This window comes from Lepidochelys kempii, chromosome 25 (assembly GCF_965140285.1).
Source record: "Lepidochelys kempii isolate rLepKem1 chromosome 25, rLepKem1.hap1, whole genome shotgun sequence".
NCBI classification, from domain to species: Eukaryota; Metazoa; Chordata; order Testudines; family Cheloniidae; genus Lepidochelys; species Lepidochelys kempii.
This window is the reverse complement of record NC_136404.1, coordinates 7,079,498-7,094,285: the sequence shown is the minus strand read 5'-3', so window position 1 is coordinate 7,094,285 and position 14,788 is coordinate 7,079,498. Positions and strand designations below refer to the sequence as shown.

Below are 14,788 nucleotides of genomic sequence, written 5' to 3'. Positions count from 1 at the left end.
TGTCCACTCCAGAAAGTTAGAAGGATGGAACTAGATCAGCTGAGAAGCCGGTTAGTGAAATCAGCGCCCCCTGCTGGGTGACATTCTCATTGCAGTTTCCTAGCGCCTGATGTCCATTTGGAAAAGAAGCAGTGGATTCTCCATCTCTTGGGGTCCGTAAATCAGGGTTGAATGTCCGTGTCTAAAACTGACACTCTCGCTCAACCGGCAGTTATGGGCTTGAGGCAGGAATCTAGGAATCAAAGGCACTTTCTCCTAGGTGCTGCACATACATGTAGAGAGAGACAAGCCCTGCCCCATAGATCTTACAGCCTAAATAGACAATGGGTGAGGGGGAAACAGGCCCAGAGAGCATTCAACCACTGGTGGGGCCCTGCAGCACTGGCTTCGAGGACCAGGAGGTCCTAGGGTCTATTCCCCGGGTGCAGCATTACAAGGGATGCCATGCCAAGGGGGTGTGGGTGGTAATAATAATCCAGCCGCAGCATCTGACTGGATTCAGCTTTGGAGCCAAGCTGCACATGCTGGTACTGATTAAATAAATACTCGGATACCCACCTGCAGAGACAAAACCGGAGCCCTCGCTCGGCTGCTTAGCAACTCCTTGGCTTGCTCATGAAGTTCTTCTGAGATGGGCTGTTTTCCTTTGATCTTTCTCGCCCTGGTTTGTGCAGCGCAATGAAATTCCAAACCAGCTCACTCCGCAACGGACCCAGAGCCGCTGCAGCAGCAGGGTTTAGATCCTGGTGGCAGAGGAAGAGCTGAAGGTGCTGCAAACCGCCGGTGGTCGTAAGCCGAGAGGTTTGCTGGAGCAAAGAGCCAAAGGCAGAGCAGGGGTGCTCTGGGGTTTTGCTTTGAGGGTTAGTGATTGGTTGAAGGGGAGGCGCATGGGGCTGCATGATTTATTTATCGCGAGGTGTTTTGAAGTTGGCCTCGTTTCCCTGCTAGATGGAAGCGTGAGTGGGGGCAGGAGGGAGCTAGATAGACAGACCTCCCTGACAGATCCAGTGCCAGGCCAGCACCCCCGCCACAGACCCTGCCCAGAAGGCCTGGCCCAGCTATGTGTGCGTGCCCAGGGTTGGAGTCTGATCTCAGTTACACTGGTGTAGAGGTGGAGTCACTCCATCAATTTCAGCGGAGTTACTCCTGGTTTACCCTGAGGCCCATTCCTCTGCACCCAGGGGGTAGTTCAAGCCTCCCGCTGCAGAACATGGGTGTCCCTTACAGGCACGCAGATTTGAAATTCAGACTCCCAGAAAGCGATAATTAGAAGGAGCTAAGTACATGTGCAGTCGGACATCCCGCCATCTTCTCTTAGGCTTTGCCTGGCACTGGTTTAATTACAGAGCAGCATATGTCATATGACCTTAAACCTCTTCCTAATCGACTTACACTACACGGAACCTTTTCCGCCAATTTGATAGGTCAGTTTAAGATCATGCTGCACGTGGAACTGACGCAGTGCTCCAAGCAGGCGAGTCCCTGGACTCATAAACGTGCTGGAGGCAAAGCGACTCCTGCTTGACCCGTTGTCTCGCTGTTGAGCTACTTAACATTGCTAAAAAAATGATCCATGGTTTGAAAATAATTTTTCCAAAACCTTATCTGTGCTGCTGATGGTTTGTTTGTTTTTTTTTGGTTTTCAGCAAAAAATGCATCGCTTTTCTTTCTATAAAATATTTAAAACATTATTGAAATGGTGATAGAAATTCTGCATTTGCCAAAAATGGCGATATGACCATTCTGGCAACATTTTAAAAAACATTTGAAGAAAATAAAAAAGTGGATCCAGTCCCAAGAATATGTTCAAGAAGAGATTTCGAATTTTTTTTTTTTACCAAAATAGATGTTTAGTTTTCAGCCATCTTCAGTGAGGTGCAATCTGCTCTCCAGACAGGTAATATCCAGACTTGACAGTAGAGAGTCTACAATTAACTGACAAGGACTCAGGGAGAGGAATGGAGCTCAGTCACTCGGACAGTGCAGCCAGAGCTGAGAAGGTTATTCCATGGTAAAAGTGCCAGAATCTACAAGGAATATTTTTCGCGATGAATTATTAAACCAGCTTAACTGTTCATTGATTCATAGACTATAAAGCCAGAAGGAGTCGTTGTGAGCTCCTGCAAGCATAGCATAGGGCAGATTATTATCACCCAGCCATTCCTTCAGTAAGCCCACATCTTATGGTTGAGCTAGACAATATTTGACATTCAGTTTGTTTTAAAGATTTCAAGTGATGGAGAATTTGGATTTTCCATTTTGTGGGAAATTCCATGACTAAAAAAAATCCATTCTGAAAGGGAATGAAAATGAACCCCCCAAAAAATCTAAATTTTTTGCAAAATGAAATTGCAATACAAATTTCCATTTGGGTCAATCAAAGCATTTTGCTTCAATAAAATGGAACCATTGCATTTGGGGGGGAGGGATAGCTCAGTGGTTTGAGCATTGGCCTGTTAAACCCAGGGTTGTGAGTTCAATCCTTGAGGGGGCCATTTAGGGATCTGGGGCAAAAATTGGGGATTGGTCCTGCTTTGAGCAGGGGGTTGGACTAGATGATCTCCTGAGGTCCCGTCCAACACTGATATTCTGTTTTTAACCTTTTAAAGGTTTTTTTAAGTATATAAATCAATGAATTGTGTTTAAAAAAAGGTTTGAAACAAAACAGTCTGTTCTGAAAATGTCCAAACAGGACTTTTCAACATTATCAAAATGTTTTGTTTCATTCCCCTCCCACCCCCCAGAAATGAAATGTTGTCGAACTTGACATGTTTTCCTAAATGTTTTGCTTTTGAAGAAAATGGCATTTTTCACTGAAAAATCATTTCAACCAAAAATGTCCGTCCACCTCCATCCCTCACCAGCTCCGTCCCGCTCCAGCTCCAGCTCCGTCCCCCTCCAGCTCCATCCTCCACCAGCTCTGTCCCCCTCCAGCTCTGGCCCTCTGCTCCATTCCCCTCCAGCTCCGTCCCTCACCAGCTCCGTCCCCCTCCAGCTCCGTCCCCCTCCAGCTCCGTCCCCCTCCAGCTCTGGCCCTCTGCTCCATTCCCCTCCAGCTCCGTCCCTCACCAGCTCCGTCCCCCTCCAGCTCCGTCCCCCTCCAGCTCCATCCTCCACCAGCTCTGTCCCCCTCCAGCTCTGGCCCTCTGCTCCATTCCCCTCCAGCTCCGTCCCCCTCCAGCTCCGTCCCCCTCCAGCTCCGTCCCCCTCCAGCTCCATCCTCCACCAGCTCTGTCCCCCTCCAGCTCTGGCCCTCTGCTCCATTCCCCTCCAGCTCCGTCCCTCACCAGCTCCGTCCCCCTCCAGCTCCGTCCCCCTCCAGCTCCATCCTCCACCAGCTCTGTCCCCCTCCAGCTCTGGCCCTCTGCTCCATTCCCCTCCAGCTCCGTCCCTCACCAGCTCCGTCCCCCTCCAGCTCCATCCTCCACCAGCTCTGTCCCCCTCCAGCTCTGGCCCTCTGCTCCATTCCCCTCCAGCTCCGTCCCTCACCAGCTCCGTCCCCCTCCAGCTCCGTCCCCCTCCAGCTCCGTCCCCCATCTCCCAGGTGTGTTCCAAAAGTTAATCCAAGACACTTTAAAAAGATAGAAGCTTGTTTCCAGTCTGAATCCATCTCACTTCAGCTTCCAGCTGTTGGTTCTTGCTCTGCCTTTGTCTGCGAGAGTGAAGAGCCCCACGCCTGGAGAAACGTCCTTCCTCCAGAAGGACTGGTCTCCCCCAGGGTTCAGTCAGCTCTTCATCTTCTTTTGGATAAAGAACGAGGAGGCCTGGTGGCACCTTAGAGACTAACACATAGAATCATAGAATATCAGAGTTGGAAGGGACCTCTGGAGGCCATCTAGTCCAACCCCCTGCCCACAGCAGGACCAATCCCAACTAAATCATCCCAGCCAGGGCTTTGTCAAGCCTGACCTTAAAACCTTCTAAGGAAGGAGATTCCACCACCTCCCTAGGTAACGCATTCCAGTGTTTCACCACCCTCCTAGTGAAAAAGTTTTTCCTAATATCCAACCTAAATCTCCCCCACTGCAACTTGAGACCATTGCTCCTTGTCCTGTCATCTGCTGTCACTGAGAATAGTCTAGATCCATCCTCTTTGGAACCACCTTTCAGGTAGTTGAAAGCAGCTATCAAATCCCCCCTCATTCTTCTCTTCTACAAACTAAACAATCCCAGTTCCCTCAGCCTCTCCTCATAAGTCATGTGTTCCAGACCCCTAATCATTTTTGTTGCCCTCCGCTGGACTCTCTCCAATTTCTCCACATCCTTCTTGTAGTGTGGGGCCCAAAACTGGACACAGTACTCCAGATGAGGCCTCACCAATGTCCAATAGAGGGGAACGATCACGTCCCTCAATCTGCTGGCAATGCCCCTACTTATACATCCCAAAATGCCATTGGCCTTCTTGGCAACAAGGGCACACTGTTGACTCATATCCAGCTTCTCGTCCACTGTCACCCCTAGGTCCTTCTCTGCAGAACTGCTGCCGAGCCACTCGGTCCCTAGTCTGTAGCCGTGCATGGGACTCTTCCGTCCTAAGTGCAGGACTCTGCACTTGTCCTTGTTGAACCTCATCAGATTTCTTTTGGCCCAATCCTCCAATTTGTCTAGGTCCCTCTGTATCCTATCCCTACCCTCCAGCGTATCTACCACTCCTCCCAGTTTAGTGTCACCCGCAAACCTTGCTGAGGGTGCAAACCACACCATCCTCCAGATCATTTATGAAGATATTGAACAAAACCGGCCCCAGGACTGACCCCTGGGGCACTCCACTTGACACCGGCTGCCAACTAGACATGGATCCATTGATCACTACCCGTTGAGCCCGACAATCTAGCCAACTTTCTACCCACCTTGTAGTGCATCCATCCAGCCCATACTTCTTTAACTTGCTGACAAGAATACTGTGGGAGACTGTGTCAAAAGCTTTGCTAAAGTCAAGGAATAACACGTCCACTGCTTTCCCTTCATCCACAGAACTAGTTATCTCATCATAGAAGGCAATTAGGTTAGTCAGGCATGACTTTGGTGAATCCATGCTGACTGTTCCTGATCACTTTCCTCTCATGTAAGTGCTTCAGGATAGCTTCCTTGAGGACCTGCTCCATGATTTTTCCGGGGACTGAGGTGAGGCTGACTGGCCTGTAGTTCCCAGGATTCTCCTTCTTCCCTTTTTTAAAGATGGGCACTACATTAGCCTTTTTCCAGTCTTCAGGGACTTCCCCCTGATCACCATGAGTTTTCAAAGATAATGGCCAATGGCTCTGCAATCACATCTGCCAACTCCTTTAGCACACTTGGATGCAGCACATCCAGCCCCATGGACTTGTGCACGTCCAGTTTTTCTAAATAGTCCTGAACCACTTCTTCCTTCACAGCGGGCTGGCCACCTACTCCCCATGCTGTGCTGCCCAGTGCAGTAGTCTGGGAGCTGACCTTGTTTGTGAAGACAGAGGCAAAAAAAGCATTGAGTACATTAGCTTTTTCCACATCCTCTGTCACTAGGTTGCCTCCATCATTCAGTAAGGGGCCCACACTTTCCTTGGCTTTCTTCTTGTTGCCAACATACCTGAAGAAACTCTTCTTGTTACTGTTAACATCCCTCGCTAGCTGCAACTCCAGGTGTGATTTAGCCTTCCTGATTTCATTCCTACATGCCCGAGCAATATTTATATACTCATCCCTGGTCATCTGTCCAATCTTCCACTTCTTGTAAGCCTCTTTTTTGTGTTTAAGATCAGCAAGGATATCACTGTTAAGCCAACCTGGTCGCCTGCCGTATTTACTATTCTTTCTACACATCGGGATGGTTTGTCCCTGTAACCTCAATAAGGATTCTTTAAAATACATGTAGTTGGGCATAAGCTTTCGTGGGCTAGAACCCACTTCATCAGATGCATGGAGTGAAAATACAGGCGCAGGTATAAAGACATGAAAGGAGGGGGTTGCTTTACCAAGTGTGAGGTCAGTCTAACAAGATAAATCAATTAACAGCAGGATACCAAGGGAGGAAAAATAACTTTTGAAGTGGTAAGAGAGTGGCCCATTACAGACAGTTGACAAGAAGGTGTGAGTAACAGTAGGGGGAAATTAGTATGGGGGAAATTAAGTTTAGGTTTTGTAATGACCCAACCACTCCCAGTCTCTATTCAGGCCTAATCTGATGGTATCTTTTGGATAAATCAGGACCTCTCAGGGGGTTGCGAGGTTATTACATGGGGAGTTGTGAGCTGTCAGCCTCCACCCCAAACCCCACTGTGTCCAGCATTTATAATGGTGTTAATATATATAAAAAAGTGGTTTTAATTTATAAGGGAGGGGGGTCGCACTGGGAGGCTTGCTGTGTGAAAGGGGTCACCAGTACAAAAGTTTGAGAACCACTGGGATAAGTGAACTACATTGAACGTCTTTGGTCTCTCGCTGTAAGGCAGGTGTTCCAGACCTCAAATCATTCCAGCCTCCAGCACGTAACCACACTGGGTAGGACTATTGAGGTCTGCTGAGCCAGCTACCTGCGCAGAGCTGGGAAAGTGCACAGGAAGAACACACACATAAACACACAAGCCAACACATATAACATAGAGATGGACAGTCCCTGCCCCAAGGAGCTTCCAGTGTGAGAAGAGAGATGGATGCTCCAATCAGACCAGGGAGAGCACCAGCCGTCAATGAGACCACCATCAGCCCCCAAATCCCAGCCTCTCCTGGATTCGACTCTCCCTTGACCTCCTCAGTGTCGGCAGGATATTTGTAGCTGGTGCCAGCCTGAAGGCGATTCCCAGGACTCAGGCAACGCTGGGCCACCCTGGGCTGCTAGTCTGGCCCCGAGGTACCAGCTTCAGCCACCTATTGGAGGGGTGGACCTGAGCCACACAAGTGCAGCTGCAAACTGCACCAGAGCCCCAGGGGTGCTGAGGTTGGAGGGCTGGATTTGAGCCTCAGACATGATTTCATTTAGGTGGTTTCTAAATTGCCCCAGGTGTCAATTTGACAGGGCCATTCTATTCTGTGCTTTACAGGTTCTTATCCTGCCCTCCGCCTGCACTATCTGAGCATCCTCCCCTTGTGCACTAAATGTGACTCACCTCTCTCACATCCTCTCCCCAGGGGGTGACCCACGGCGGGGGAAGGGGCCGGGAATGTTTGCTTTGGAGGGATTATTATTTTTAACATGTCCACGCTGCTCTGTGTGTTTATGTTGGAGAAGGCTGGCTGGAGGAGCCTGCCTGGCTCTGGGGACGTTTGGGATGATCCTGGAACCGGCCCCTGAGAACACTGCGTCTCCCACCCAGAAGAGCTTTCCCCTGATGGGAGCGAGTTTTGCTCAGGGTGAGGAGCAGAGCTGTCAGCCAGGGCCCCATCCCGGAGCCTAAGGCTGGGCTCAGAGAGAGAAAAGGTCGGGGTGAGCAAGGGCAGGAGGAATCTCTCTCTTCTGATCCACTCTGAGGGGTCCATTCAGCAGGAGGCCCAGCCTCGGGGCCTGGGGGAGGGTCAGTAGCACAGGAGCCCTGGACTCTACTCCCTCCATAGGCCCTACACCTGGAGGGCTGTTCATTGCTCAAAATACAGCCCTGTGCCCCTCCTTGTCACGGAGTCTGTCCCCAGCCTCCAGGACCCCAGAGGGTAGTGAGTAGGGCTGAGGAAATGAGAGGCTGTCTGGCTGCTTGGACTTTTAACCTTTGAGCAACTTTGCATTAAAGAAGCCAGTTCCGCAGGCATCTAATTAAACCACGATCAAAAGGCTTTAAGATACAGCGGGGAGATGGGAGAAAGGCAGGTGGGCTGGGATTTTGCTCACACACAATGGCCCCTCCTACGCAGCATCTTAGGAGAGCCGGTCAGGAAGTTTTCAATGAAACGTTTTTGCCGATTTGCCAAAAGCGACGCTTTGTGCAGGGAAGGGTTGGGTTTGATGAATTTCCCATTTGGAAGCAAATCTGAAAAAAAAAAGTCTTGAAATTGTCAAAGCAGGACAGTTTCAAAATAACATTTTCCATTTTTCAATATGAAACAATTTGGGGGTTTCCAGTGTAAGTTAATTTCCAGTTTAAATAATTTTTAACGATAAAAAGGTCAATATCGATTTCCAAGTGATTGAAATAAAACAGCTGGATTGGCCCAGACTGACAGTGTTTTCAGCTATTCGGTTCGGGATGGGAAATTTCTTGACATTTCAGAAATTTCCCTGGGATGGGAAAAATGTTTCCTGTCCACCTCTCGACAGTCATCGCCCAGAAGCAGACAGAGGCTGCTGGTATCTGTTGGAACATGGAGTCTCTATGTTCTCCCCATGCTCATGCCCCCAGCTGAGATTGTCTCTGATTCACTAAGGAAAGGAGTCTGTAATTCAGGGCTTTTGTGAAATTGCCCTTCAAGTTGTTTGCTGTGGCTGTGTGGTGGAGTCCCCGAGTAGAATGTCTTCTGTACAGCAGCTGGAAGAGGGGTGTAAGGCAGCGTTATTGTAAGGTCTATGGTGCAGGCATCATCCTTCATGATATGTTTGTACAGCGCCTAGCACAATGGGTCCAACCCGGTTGTGATCGTAGGTGCTATGGCTGTGTAAATGTTAGCTAATAATAACATGGTGCACACGCCCACTCTAGAGGAGTCTTGGACAATTAGGAGCACGGCGGTGGTTTTTACATCATGCCCATCAGAACCTGCTGCTGCCCACCACTGCAGAAAAGGTACGGGTGTCAGAGACGGTACGTGGGCAGTCATGCCTAGTGGTTGGAGCAGGAATCAGTAACCAGGAACATGACCCCAGGGTCAGAGCTGGAGTCGGAGGGCAGGTGCCAGAGCCAAAGGCAGCAAGCCAGAATCAGAGCTAAGGGTCAGAACTAGGGTCAGAGCCAAATTCAGGAATCAGAGCCGAGGGTCAGAGCCAGGTTACCTGGAGTGAGGCAAAGCTGGGGCCAGCCAGGAGCAGGGCTGGGAGTCAGCGGGCACCGGACCTAGTGCAGTAAATGCTTCTGAGACTCTTCCCACCAGTCGGGCAGTGTAGCCAACAGGCAGCCAGCTAGAGGCCATTGCACTGGTCAGACTCCCAGGAGAGCAGGCCCCGATTCCTGAGGGCGGAAGTCGCTGGGTCATTTGTCTCACCCCACGTGGTAGGGGCAGGATCATGGAATCGCTGGACACAAGCAACCTGCAAGAAATGGCCAGAGGCCGAATGCCACGATGGACAGTCTGGGGGTCTGCAGGGCCGGGGCCAGACTGGGAACAAACGTGGCTCTGGGCTTCCAAGCTGTGCCCATGGAATAAGCTCTGACCCCTTCAGGGCTGTGTGCTGTCCCCCTGGCTCTCCGAGCTCAGCTCCCCACGAGCCGGGCCAGAGGCCCCGGGCTCGCCTGGGCTTCTGGTGACTGGGGCTGGCCAATGACTTTTCAGTTAATATTATATGACAGAAAAGTGGGTTTTTGACTCAATTTTGGCAGAAGGCATTAGCCTCCTGGGGGGCAATCCCGACTTTTCATCGAAAAACCACCCCCACCTTTGGAGCTTTGGCTGGAAAATATTCTGGTGCTGGATGGAAAGTTGACATTTTCCACACCCCTCCCACCCCTGCATTTTCGGATCCGTTCCATTAGCCCCACTTCGAGGGGGTGCGGGTGGGGTCTCAGTTACACCCAGCTCTGCGAGGCTCCTTGACTGGGAAATGGGGAAGGAGTGGTGTCTCGGAAGCCCCCTCGCCCAGGGTGCCGTAAGGAGCTGTCCCGCACACTAGACTGGGCAGATCCTCCTAACTGCCCCTCCCTCTCCTTTCTGAAAGGCTCTGATGAGCAGGGAAATAGTTAAATGTCAGCAGTGGGCAGATGAAGGGGCTGGTTCACACCTCTCCCAGCCACTGTTCCTTGTGGTGCAGCCTAGAGACTGAGTTTTGCCTTCAGATGAAAACTTTAGATTCCGGAGAATATGGTGCTGGCAGGAAAGAGGGGCTGGCAACCGCCCCAGGATGTGCCAGCTGACTGTGAGTCCTGGTGAAGGGGGAGAGGGGAGAGCAGTGTAGATGGACCACTGGTCTATGCCGGGACCCGAGGAGGCAGGATGCCGGAGTAGACAGATCATTGATCTGTGCTCGTATGACAGAGGCAGGGCACTGGACTAGCCTAAGCGTGGGTCTGTGCTCACACCCCTCTTTTACTAGGCCCTCCTGAGAGAGGAATGCAACAGACGCTGTGAACGTAGCCTGGCTGGAAAGGGCAGGAGCAGCGGGGAAGGACTCCTGATTCGAGTCTTGCTCTGCCCCTGACTTGCTGTACAAATCCCTTCCTCCCCCCTTGCCTCGATTTCCCCATGTCAAATGTAAAGCGCTTTGAGATCTAGGGATGGAATCTGCTCTGGCGCTCCCAAATTCTTTCCTGAAGATTTCTCTTTCTTTCCCCTCACCCACCTGACACTGGGGCACTTTGCCAGCCTCTCCTTTTAGCCAGAGAATGTCCGTAGCCCAGAATCTCTCCCTCCCCTGCCACACACCCCCTCCCCCCCGCCAGCCCCTTCGTAGGAAATGGCCAGATGCTTTCTGCAGGGAAAGACCGCAGACAAATAATGAGCTGTGTGAGCCAGCGGAAAATTAAACTAGTGTTTGGCTGCTTGTTCCCTTAGCTGTGCTAATGACCCCACTCCCGGATGAACTGGTAACAGGTGGTGCTCCGAGGGCCACTGAGAGGCTGTCTCCCCGGAAAAAGGGTGAGCGGGAGGGTCATGGGAGACAGTGCAGGGAAGACACCAGAGAATGCTGCATTTTACTGCTTGGAGAGGGGAGGGGCAAGACGTGGCGGGAGAAGAGGGAGAAAGGTGTGCAAGGGAGAAAGGGGGGACAGTCCAGGCTATTGTGGGGAGCCCTGCACCCTCCACCTGCCCTGGGCGGTGTGCCCTGGCGAGCACGGCCTAGAACTTAGGGACTCTCAATTTGTTCCTCTGCTACAGACTGCCTGTTTGATCTTGAGCGAATCACCACATTTCTCTGGGCCTCAGTTTCCCATCTTTAAATTGGGGGTGAGCCTTCCAATTTAAACCACAAGCTCTGTGGGGCAAGGCCTGTCTCCCAGCTCGTGACCATACAACAGCTGGCTCAGCAGGGGAGGACTCCTGGTTCTATTCCTGCCTCTGCCCCTGACTTGCTGTACAAATCCCTTCCTCCCCTGTGCCTTGATTTCCCCATGTCAAATGTAAAGCGCTTTGAGATCTGGGGATGGAATCTGCTCTGGCAGGGTCAGGTATTGGTGGCAAGGTTGGAGGCCAGAAGCTGGAGCCAGGCGGGGCGGCTGAGATACTCTCCCCATCTCCTCTTCCTCTTGCTTGGGGCTTCGGGGCTGCAGCAGCTTCTCGGCTCCTTGCAGCCCCCACAGAGCCCTCAGTGAGCAGCAACTGGGGGGCCCAGGAGCCCGGGTCAGTCCGTGCTGCTGTGAGGAGCCTCAGACCCTCCACCTTCCCTGGGCGGCGGGCCCCAGCGGGCAGGGACACGGGACGGGCGCCGGGCAGCTGGAGAGCGGCCCTGCTAGCTGGGCACCCAGCTCTGAGGACAGTGCCACCAGCAGCAGCAGCAGAGAAGTGTTGAGCCACGTGTGACCTTTGTGTTGGGAGGGGTGGCTCTGTGGGGGACGGAGGGCTAAGGCAAATGTTGGGTGGCTATAGCCCCCTCCCTCAGAGCCACCCCTGCTGCCTTCAGATTTGGGCATCCAGCCAGCAGCCGCCACCGCTCTCCACTCTGCCTTCAGAGCTGGGTGGCCGGAGACCAGATTTCACGATGCGTAACATGATTTTCACGGCCGTGAATTTGGTAGACCCCTCGTAATAAGATGTTAGGACTATAGTATCCATGATCTTTTCTGGAGGGGAGTCAGGGCTGGAGACAGGATGCCCAATTCTCAGAGGTGCTCAGCCCCTGCAGCATCCATGGACAAACCACGGCTGAGTACAGACAGAGACAGGAATGGGGTCATTAGCAAGGATTGAACCTGGGACACTCAGCACCAAAACCCCAGCGTTTGACTGCCTGAGCATCTCTCTCGGCTGGGAGGGTGCTGGCGTTGCTAGGGCAGGGTCGAGGGAGACAAGCTCCCGTGCGCTAACTGTGTTGAATCAGCACCGCTGAAAAACAGGCCCAGAGCTTCTACCACCCCCAGTGCGAACTGATTTATCAGTGAGAATCCTTCGCCCCGTGGCTAGCACCTTTGATCCAAGAGTTTCAAGGGGCTTCCCATTCAGCCACTCCCATGGGACGGGTGAGCAGTGTCATTCTCCCCATTTCACAGCTGGGGGTACTGAGACCCAGAGAGGCATCAGCCGGGCAGAGCCAGGAATGGAAACCAGAAGCCCCGGGTTACAGGAATGTGACTGAGGAAACCAGCTGGGTATGCAGCTAGATGCTATCGTGGCATTTGCTCAGGGACATGCTGCCAAGCTTTTAACAAGGGGCTCCCACAAAAGCGTTCCCACAGAGCTGGTACCAAACCTAAACCCAGTGAACCAGGAGGCATGTCTGAGACCCCCCCCCCCACCCCAGCCGTTGGGGGGAACAAGGCCAGGCAGCCTCTTCATTTGTTTTAAACAAAAGCACTTTCTCAGAGTCAGGAAGGAGGCAAAGCCACTTAGCAAACAAGGGGCTATTAAGAGCACTTAGCTGGAAGCGTTTGCACTGGGTTCCTGAGACCTGCACGGGATAGTGCAGCACGGAGCTCAGCCTGGGGGACTGGCACTGGGCAAAGTGCATCGCCCAAGATAAATGTGTACATACCGGCTTGTTTGGTGCACCCAGAAATGAACAGCACGCAGGAAAATCTCCCCTGTAGCTTTGTCTTAGGCTGGCAATCTGGCCTGCTTGTCCCCATCAGCGATCCCTGCCGCGACCCAGCTGGCCTGGGTTTCCTGTTCTAAGTACTCTCTTCATGGCTCCAGGATTCCCCTTCTCCACCCGCCCTGTGGTTTGCAGGCTGGGCTCTGGGTCAGGCCGGCACCGCCCACCACATTGCACTGGGCAGGCTCTAGGTGGCAGCACAGGAACACACAAACCTGTGGCCCAGCTGAGGTGGGGCCGAGTTTTGGGAGCCAGGGCCCTGGTTTGAGGAGCTGGGCTACTCAGAGATGAAGCCTTGCAGTGAAATACCATCCCCCGCCAGGCAGAGGAGCCACAGGGCTATTGGGTGGGGAACCCAGGTGCACCATGCAGGGTGTGCTGAGAGGGTTATATTTCAAGGTCAGAAGGGACCTGCCTGATCATCTAGTCTGACCACCTGGCATAGCACAGGCCAGGGAACTTTGCCCAGTGATTTCCTGCAGGCGGCTCATGTCTTACAGGTGAGCTACAGCAGATCCTTTAGCAAGACACCCAGTGCTTCTGATGCCCCGCGTCCCCCACTGCTAACCTGTGGGATTTCCCAGTGGAAATGTGCCCATCTCCTGTAGACAGGTGAATCACATACCAGGAGCCAGGGCTTGTGCAGCACGGGGCCGGCGGATGTTTGGCTGGAGAATTCCACCTTGATCCAATTCATTTCACAGCTCCTGTCTGGCAATAGGGAGCGTGGGAAAATTCCGATCAGGCCTCAGACGACAGGCTTCTGCGGAGTCCCAGTGTGTGCCCAGAGCTGAGCCGGTTTAATGGAAGGGATAGTGCAGTTAACGGCTACAGCATTGTCTGTGGGCCAAGTCAGACGAAACAAGTGACCTTTTGCCCAAGGTATGTGCACAGTAATGTCTTCCTCTCAGAGGCCCCCTCTCCCCTGATCAGTCCTGGAAGGTACAGCCCGGGAGATACAGACCCGGAATGAACAGAACAGGGAATCATCAAGTGATCCATCCCCTGTTGCTCATTCCCAGCTTCTGGCAAACAGAGGCTAGGGACACCATCCCTGCCCATCCTGACTATTCATCATTGATGGACCTGTCCTCCACGAATTTATCTAATTCCTTTTTGAGCCCTGTTATATTCTTGGCCCTCCCAACATCCTCTGGCAAAGAGTTCCACAGGTTGACTGTGCATTGTGTGAAGTTATACTTCCTTTTGTTTGTTTTAAACCTGCTGCCTTTTAATTTCGTTTGGTGACCCCTAGTTCTTGTGTTATGAGGAGGAGAAAATAACACTTCCTTATTTACTTTCTCCACACCAGTCATGATTTTATAGACCTCTCTCATCTCCCCCCTTAGTCGTCTCTTTTCCAAGCTGAAAAGTCCCAGTCTTATTAATCTCTTCTCATACGGAAGCTGTTCCATACCATTTTCCATATCATTGTTGTTGCCCTTTCCTGTACCTTTTCCAATTCCAATGTATCTTTTTTGAGATGGGACGACCACATCTGCACGCAGTGTGTGCACGATGTGGGCGTATCATGGATATATATAGAGGCAGTATGATATTGTCTCTCTTATTATCTATCCCTTTCCTAATGATTCCCAACATTCTGTTCGCTTTTTTGACTACACATTGAGTGGATGCTTTCAGAGAAATAGCCACAGTGACTCCAAGATCTCTTTTGTGAGTGGTGACAGCTAAGATAGACCCCCATCAGCAAGTTAGCAGATGACACTAAGCTGTGGGGAAAGGTAGATACGCTGGAGGGTAGGGATGGGGTCCAGAGTGACCTAGACAAATTGGAGGATTGGGCCAAAAGAAATCTGATGAGGTTCAACAAGGACAAGTGCAGAGTCCTGCACGTAGGAAGGAAGAATCCCATGCACTGCAACAGGCTGGGGACCGATTGGCTAGGCAGCAGTTCTTCAGAAAAGGACCTGGGGGTTACAGTGGACGAGAAACTGGATATGAGTCAGCAGTGTGCCCTTGTTGCCAAGA

At 51.8% G+C, this 14,788-nt stretch overlaps 1 long non-coding RNA gene across 2 annotated transcripts; it reads right to left on the bottom strand.

Moving 5' to 3' along the window:
* Positions 1–7,730: 7,730 nt before the first annotated feature.
* On the bottom strand, positions 7,731–13,594 carry LOC140903231 (uncharacterized). Of its 2 annotated transcripts, none has more exons than XR_012156190.1 (3): positions 13,422–13,594; positions 8,891–9,145; positions 7,731–7,934 (listed from the first exon to the last, which is right to left on the bottom strand). It is a non-coding gene; the product is annotated as an uncharacterized LOC140903231 (long non-coding RNA). The 2 variants fall into 2 exon arrangements; XR_013635033.1 differs by lacking the exon at positions 13,422–13,594 and adding an exon at positions 12,737–12,898.
* Between the last annotated feature and the right edge of the window lie 1,194 nt (positions 13,595–14,788).